Raw genomic sequence first — 7,954 nt, forward strand, 5'->3', positions numbered from 1 at the left:
CAAAAGCATTCAACTCTGAAGCTAAACTGGGATTAACCTGACTGCAAGACCAGCTTTCAGCAGCAAGTGGCCTCCTCATCAGGTTACAAAAGCAGGCTTACATTTTCTTATGTAGTCTTTGATGCCTGCACACTTTAGCCTTCCTCTTGCCCAGGTGGCTTTAAGTCTCATAGAGAAACCTCAGAGTCAATTGTCTTCTAAGTGGAAGACAATGACCTAGACAGTAAGGTCTCTTAATTCCCATGGAATTCTATGGTATTCCCATACCACCCCTTGACTGTTTGGAGTTACCTGGTCTGCAGCTTGGAGGCAGCCATCCATCCAAGGCCTTCAGGTCTCCCTATGCTTGCCTTTAGCCAAAGATGGCACTGCATTGATTCATTCCATCAGATCCCAGCCCCAATGTTTCTGCATAGAGGTGCCCTGCAAGATGCCTATGCCCTTTTAATTACTCAATTTTTTTTACAAAGAATTCACAAGGTTTTGAGCCTTGAGAAAAAAAATGACTACTTTTTAACAGATAGGTAAAACCTTGTCTTTGTGTTTTGCTGGAATTTCCCTGCTTGTTGAAACAACACCCACTAAAGATAAGCTGAAGAGATCTGCTGTTAATAGATCTGCTCTTCATCAGCACAGGCTATAGGGGCTGCTTTTGACATCACTTCCCATGGACAACCTATGCAACTGCAAAACCTTCAAGGCACTTTGTGGCTCAGGTTAAATAAATCCAAAAACCCAGCTCAAATTAGAGCTGCAGCTAACATCAGGGTTTAAGCAGAAAGGAATTCTGTAGCAGAGGGCAACTCCTCCTTTGTAGCAGAGGGTAGCTCTGCAGGGGAGAGCTCTCCTGGAGATAACGCACAAACTATGGAATGAACTTCCTCAGGAACTTAACAACTGACCACAGCAAACCACACTTTTTTTTTTTTTTTTTTGACCTTGCTCTCACTAAGGTAAACACGTATCGCCATTGAAAACAGGAAAAGAAAAACCACTGTAAAAGCCTAACTACCTTATTAAGCCAACTCACCATACTGAAACATAACACCTCCCCTGAGGGAGAATGGCCCCCACAACCGATTTCCATCACCAAACGCCCAAGTGCAAATACTCTGATATTACAGAGATGAAGGAGATGCAAGAAAAAGCTTCATTCAATATCTCTGCATTGCAATATACCTGCAGAGCCAGATGTGGATCTCCATACATGTGAGATTATCACGCATGATAAGTATCTGGAAGTTTTAAGAAATCACACAGTGATCACAAGCCAGGCCAATAACACTTTGCCTTAAAAAGGGGTGCTTTGAAATGGTAATTTTCTGTACACAAGTGGAATCACCAGCGTTCTTCCCTAGTGCACTCTGGAGGAAATATAAACCCTTTCCCTGGATTTCCAGTACTCACAGTGCAGAATTTTACGCCTAAGAGGAAAAACCTTATGTTTCATTCACCAAGTTCTACTTGAAACACTAAAATAAAATGAGTCTGCTTTATTTGCTCATGGATGGTGAGGCAATCTCCCCTTTGAAAGCAAAAAAGGGGGTTTTGTTTGAAAAAAATAAATTGCCATATTAATAGAGGAATGACATTGTGAGAAGACTGGGAATTAGCATGTGAAGTCCTACTGCTTGGGAAGGTTTGTGTTAGATTGGGCAAAAGCAAGTATAAAAGAAATACCCTTCTTAATTTGTTTGAAAATTAGGAGTTTTTACCTTTTAGGTTTTCCTTTCCTTGTAATTTTGGGGTTTTGCTTTTTTTATCTGCTGCAGCTGCATACAAGAGTTTCTTGCTTTCTATTGACAGGCGCTGGCTTTTGCTAATGGATTTGTATTGCCATACTCTGTCAACACATCAGTATTACTCAGTGTTTAAAGAAATGGACTGAGACTTGGAGCCACATTCAGGGACATTTTAATTCAAACCTCCAACTGCTTTTAAGAAACCATATCTAAAAGCTCCCTTCCAAGACATTGGAATGTGAAGTATGTGGGAAATGTTATCTTATTGGCTTCATGTCTGCCAGTGATTGTGAAACAGCTTCACTGTTCTGGGAAGAAACAACTATGATTCCAGGCAAAGAGACATTCATGTAAGCCTGCTAAAAGCTTTAGGAAATACAAATAATACAGAATCTGGTGAAAATCTGTAATGCTTCATCATGAGAAAGAAGGATTGGTGGGAAAAGATTGCCATGTTTAATCACTTCACATAAAAACATGTAGAAATTGAAAAAAAAATCCCTTAGATCCAGCACAGCTTGTTGAACCTAATTCACCTTTAGCTCATTTGTTCTCAATATGGTCTCTCTTCCCTGGAGATAACAGACCATTTCCATTGTAGTGTGTCACATAGCCAGGTGCAAGAGAAGAATCAGCTGCTGAACCATGGTGGCCAGATTTGTCTTGCACTGCAGCCCCTGGAGGGAAAGCAGGGTGGTGTCTACCCAGTGGGAGGTGTGTGCAGCCTTGACTCCAGATGCTCAGCACACATGGAAGCTCTCATCCAATCTTTAGGCCTTTCCAAGGAAATGAGTGAAGTCTTGCACACACCTAAAACTAGAAATTAAATTCTGTCTGCTTCTCAGCTCTTTATTTCAGTCACTTCTAGGTAGCACCAGAGAAGGGCATAGCAGTTACATCCTTCTCATCACGCAGTGCTTGTGAAGAGACACTAGGTGCAGAGTGAGGGTTGAGGATTACCATGCTTCTCTCTGGGAACTCACAGCATCTTTCATCAAAGAAGAGGTAGATTTCCCTGACAGACACTCAAGCAAATACTTTTTTTACAAGTACTTCCTTTTCAGACCCAGTGCAAAGGAAGAAACAGTGCATATTTTTTCCTAGGGAGATAACACAGGTTTTAAATGAAATGAGCTTGTCTATGGCATAATTTTAAGGTTCTCTTAATATTTTCACAACCAAGTAAAAATTATGTTATGCTGTGGAGTTATTTCCATTTCAGTAGCCTGGTCTTTCCAGTGGTGTTAGGACATTGTTTGGGAAGTTTCCAAAGTTTGCCTTGACAATCAAGTTAAGCTCCCTATCAGCTACACAGTGTCAATACACAATGCATTACACACATGCTGGTTGCTGGCCAGCTGACATTTTAAATGAGTAGTTCAGGGAAAAGCAATTTTTGGGGAGGGTTGACCACAGCTGGCTTGACATTAGACTAAATTTTCAGGACCTAGCATTGCCAAGTCTCCGGAGACCTAAAGACTCACTTAACATTATTTTAAACTTTGACTGACTCAACAGCTTCAGTAAACAAAGAGGGTTTTTGAGGGATCCTAGCACATCAAATCCCTGCATATATTACTCTGTGTATTTCATTTGCTTATTGAATGCATATGTTTTACACTATATCTGGTTTTTGCACGATGGTTTGAGTGTCATTCTTATTCTTGTCACAAAGTAAGTGTGGTAGTTCAACTGCTTCCTTGAACATATATGACCACCACATAATGTAAATATTACCAAATGTTACCTCTTGGCCTTTGGAAGACCATAAGGAATATAAACCTGCAGGGAATAATGCAGTAACTAATGTAACTGAGCTTGTAGTACACTGAAAACAGTCTGAAGTTGTCAGAGAGTAGTAATTGAGAAATCAGAAGGTAGGCTGTTCTAATAAGCTTTTTCCATGTGGATATTTCACTCCCAAATACACCAACGCATATACCAGCAAAATTTTCAGTAATTTACAATATGTCCTTGCAGAAAATAGTAATTAAACACAGTTATAGATCACTGTTTTCTTGTAGGTATTCTGGAAATAATTCCAGCTTCATCCTAATTTCTTGTAATTTTTTTATGGAAAAGTGCTATTTAAAACTATTTGACTGGAATATATCAAACAAAGCACAGTGTTGATAAAGACATAACATTGTTATAACTTTAAAATAGTATTCCTTCATACAAAACCTTCTGTAAGTCTTGAAATGCTGGAAGAAAATCAGAACTCTATTTCTTATAGAAATAAACTGTTCATAAACAGTTCAGCACAGCTCTGGGTGCATCATGTTCTAATTGCTTTTGGTGAGCAATAATGTTTAAAAGACTTCCAAATAAAAAGACTTTATTCTCCCACACAGTTTATATCTTTAAATGTTAACTGATCCTTTTAAACTGTTAAAAGGAGATTTTTGAAAATTTGTTGTCCTTATCTACAGACTGAGAAACAGGCATATCTTCCAGTTAATCAACAACCAAGCTGTGACAAGAACTCCCAAATTCTATGCTCAGAACTTGGCAGATGCCTTCTGTCCAAAAGGACAGGACAGAAAACAAATCTGAAGAACATGTCTGAAAATATATTTTAAATAGATTCAGCAAAAGATAAACATGACTAAAAAAGCAATTACAACTAAAGCATGTCAATAGTTTATACCTATAATTAAAGTGAGGCTTATGATTTGCTTTCCCAACACTGCATCACAAAAATCAGTATATTGTGATTTAGTTAATGATGCAGAGAGCCTTAATTATTGCTTTTCCTACCTTTGAAGCTTACCTGATTTAATTTATTATTAATTAGATTTTAGATTTATTAGATTTATTAATTAGATTTTAATATTCCTATTCCAAAATCTTATAGTATAAAATTAATAAAGAAGTAGAAGTGATTGATTCAGGAAGTTACTGGTGCAAAGGAACTGTCAAGATTTAAAAAATATGCAGTAATTTTCATTCATTAGAATAGCCATGAAAATTTCACAGAAGAATGAAAGTTGAATCAATTCTCACATGTGTGGCCAGACATGTCAACAGCAGCTAGGTGAAGAAGAGCTCCTTCAGCCCATTCTTCCTCCAGTAAGATAGCTCACTCCAGGAAGAAGCTGGGTGATCATTGATGAAGATTGTCCTTCCTCTCAAAGACACCATGGCAGTGCAGTCTCAGGTACGGTAATAGAGTAGCTGGAATAATTGACATTTTAGAACCTCTCTTACAGTAGGTCGTGTCCTTGTGCAGAGCTGGTATGGTGCACACTGCAATTCCTCAGTGCAAAAATTTTTCTGACCTTTCCAGTAACTTCCTTGAGGAAGCAATAGTGGGAAAACAACAAACAGGCTTTTCAGTTCTTGCAAGCTTGGTTGAGCAGCGAAAAATAAGGAGGAGAACCAAGACACAGCATCAAAGTGCAATATTCTCTGCTCAGTCTATTTTTAAAATTAGGCACAGAGAGGGTTTAATGTTTAATAGTACTTTTAATAGCTGAAGATTTTGATGTTAGGATTTTGATTTAGCAGAGGGATACAACAATGTGCTGAATCAGAATACAAGCACAAAATGGTAATTGCAACACACAACTGGATCACAATACACGTATCATTACCATTTCCAGTCTCCCTGTGGACTCCTTCATCATGTTTGTCATCCTCAGTCACAGGGAAGGATGCACAGGTGGAAGCCAGTTCTTTGAAGTTCATTTTATTGACCATTCAGTTTTCCTACTCTGTGCTGAGCCATGTATACCCTTTCCCCACGCTGATCTTGCAAACTCAAGAAGACATTCACACTTTTTTTGATTAACTCAGAGAAAACTCAGTGTAGCAGCTGATCCACTCAACTGATCCAGGAAGTTATCAAAACAAAAGCTGTTTTGTTTGTGTTGAGATGAACTCACTGAGGTGCCATAACTGTGGTCACTCCCTGCATTCTTCCCCAAGATTCATGAGCCCATCACTTGCCTTCTGAGCTCTCTTCCATTGTACAGTTGGTCCACCACTCCCAAGCATATGATGCAAAGAGCTCATCAGAGATTATCAGCAATTGCTCCATAGACTACAGCTAATTAACCCTTGAAAACAGCAGAATTGCTCTAATGCCATAAAGCCAATTCCAGAAAATAGGGTCAGGATTTGTTTAAAAGTGAGTTTGTATGTCATTCTGGGGGATGGGGAGCAGAGAGAGAAATTTAAAAAACAAGTACCCTTCTGCCGTGTCAAGAGAATAGCTTTTTTTTTCTAAAATAGAGGAGAAAAATAATTGCATGGAATACTTCTCCTTTTTTCCACTAAATTTTCTCACTGCACTGGTTTTAGGAGGGCCAAAATGGAGCATCTGGGCTCACTGTGCTGCTCACCCAACTTTCAGAAAGCTTGATTTATGCATCACAGAGTCTCCTTATATATCACACAAAGAGTAGAATCTTACTTCAGTGGGTCTCATACAGCAGCTTGACCAGAGGAAATCCTTTAGAAAGAGGATAGTACTAAACCCATGCTCTCACGTTTGCTGAGGTTGGGACTGACAAAATATTTGGGTTTATAGATGTAGAGCCAGAAAAAAATACACAAGTAAAGAATTTTGATTTGGACAAAATTAATTAAATATTTCTTTTTTCTTGCCAAATAAAGCAAGAAATAGAAGGTGGATTTGAAGGTTTTCCATGCAATAAAAAAAAAAAATCCCCTTATTGCTTTTGAAAAGAATTTGAAAAAAGAAATACAAAGGAGTAGAAGGTTTAAGTGCAGAAAGCTGTTGGACAATAGCTGTAACCTTGTTCAGTACCTTGTTCATACTTTCTGCCCAGGATTAAGAGATCCAGGTGCATCTTATTCTCTGCCTGTGGCAGTTTGGACTCACATTCCCTACCTCTGAGAAAAGGATTTTAGCCGCCAAACCATAGCATAGATGTGAGATTGCTCCCCTTCCATTGCAGTCTTTTTAGCTTTAGTCATGCTCAGCTTTTTCAGCCAGAAGCAGGCGAGAATAGCACCGCAGGCTGCTGGCAGGAGCGTTCAGGTGATGTGGCCTGGGTGCTGTGAAGAAACCCCAGCCCCAGGCTGCGTCCCCCTGTCCCCAGCTCTGCTCCAGCTGAAGGACTGTGCAAGGTGTGAGGCACCAGAATGCAAGTTCCTGGCCAGCTGCACCTCTAATCAAGTGCACAAAGCAGATTATAGCCACAGGAGAATAAACGTCTGTACATGCAGGTTTACACAATTGAATTGTCCAGAGGTGTGGTTTTAAAGGTACAAAAAGGATTTTATTCTAGCTCTCCCAGATAAAGATAAACTTGGTCCAAAGAGACATTCGGCCATTTTCTTGGTTTAGATCCATTTTTAATAACAAAAAGTAATGATCCTCTTCACCTTCAATTCATAACTTTTTTCACAAAACCACGTTTTTCAGAAAATCCTTGGAAAAGAGAGTAATTTCCTCCAGCTCTATGCCTGGCATTGTGCTGATATGCAAAATCACATTATACAATGCAATAGAGCAGAATATCTGATGGAGGAAAGAACCATAATGACAGCTGCTTTATAAGCTTCTCCTGATAAATATGAATGGTTAATACAAGCCTGGATATATATGTATATCCTGGTTAGTAATTTGCATGTCCTAGCTATCTGTCTTCTATCTGGGGGAATATTGACCTGGTGGTCTTCCACAAAACCTGAATATTGCTATTCTTCTGCATTGTTCTCAAGTTAATTAGGGAATAGAGCAATTCTCCCACTGCAATTCTTCCATCTGTTTCTGCCTTACCAGTTTCACATATTATGAAAATGCGCCAGACAGCAGCTCCATCCAATATGCTTCATGTTCACAGTAGATGTATGAAAGACGGTTTAGTATCAGCAATTAAGCATTTACTGGCCTTCATTTTAGCTCAATATTTCTTCTGTGGAGGGGAAAAGCTCCAGCTCCTGAACGATTTGTCACAGGGACTCTGCAGCATGCTTACAGCCTAAGGAAAATTGCATTTCAGCCCCACACTGGGGCGTGCCAGTAAATAGCTAAATGATAAAATCCTGATGCATATAAAACAGTCTTGTTTACATGATTATGTTCCTGGAGGTTCCAAAAAAAATCTCTAGATTGCATTATGCTATATCTTGTCCAAATATTTAGTGAAAAGCAGCCCCTACCTCAAAGAACTTATACCCAATATAGACAAAAGAAGGAGTAGAGGAGGCTGAAGCCTGTAGGGCGGGGAGAGGCCAGG

At 39.2% G+C, this 7,954-nt stretch overlaps 1 long non-coding RNA gene across 1 annotated transcript in view; it reads right to left on the reverse strand.

Moving 5' to 3' along the window:
- LOC119704253 overlaps window positions 1-4,976 on the reverse strand; it is a 29,977-nt gene extending 25,001 nt beyond the window's left edge. Inside the window, exon 1 of the long non-coding RNA XR_005257889.1 lies at window positions 4,749-4,976. This is a non-coding gene — a long non-coding RNA (uncharacterized LOC119704253). The remainder of the gene's footprint in view (window positions 1-4,748) is intronic.
- Between the last annotated feature and the right edge of the window lie 2,978 nt (window positions 4,977-7,954).

This window comes from Motacilla alba, chromosome 1 (genome assembly GCF_015832195.1).
Source record: "Motacilla alba alba isolate MOTALB_02 chromosome 1, Motacilla_alba_V1.0_pri, whole genome shotgun sequence".
NCBI lineage: Eukaryota > Metazoa > Chordata > Aves > Passeriformes > Motacillidae > Motacilla > Motacilla alba.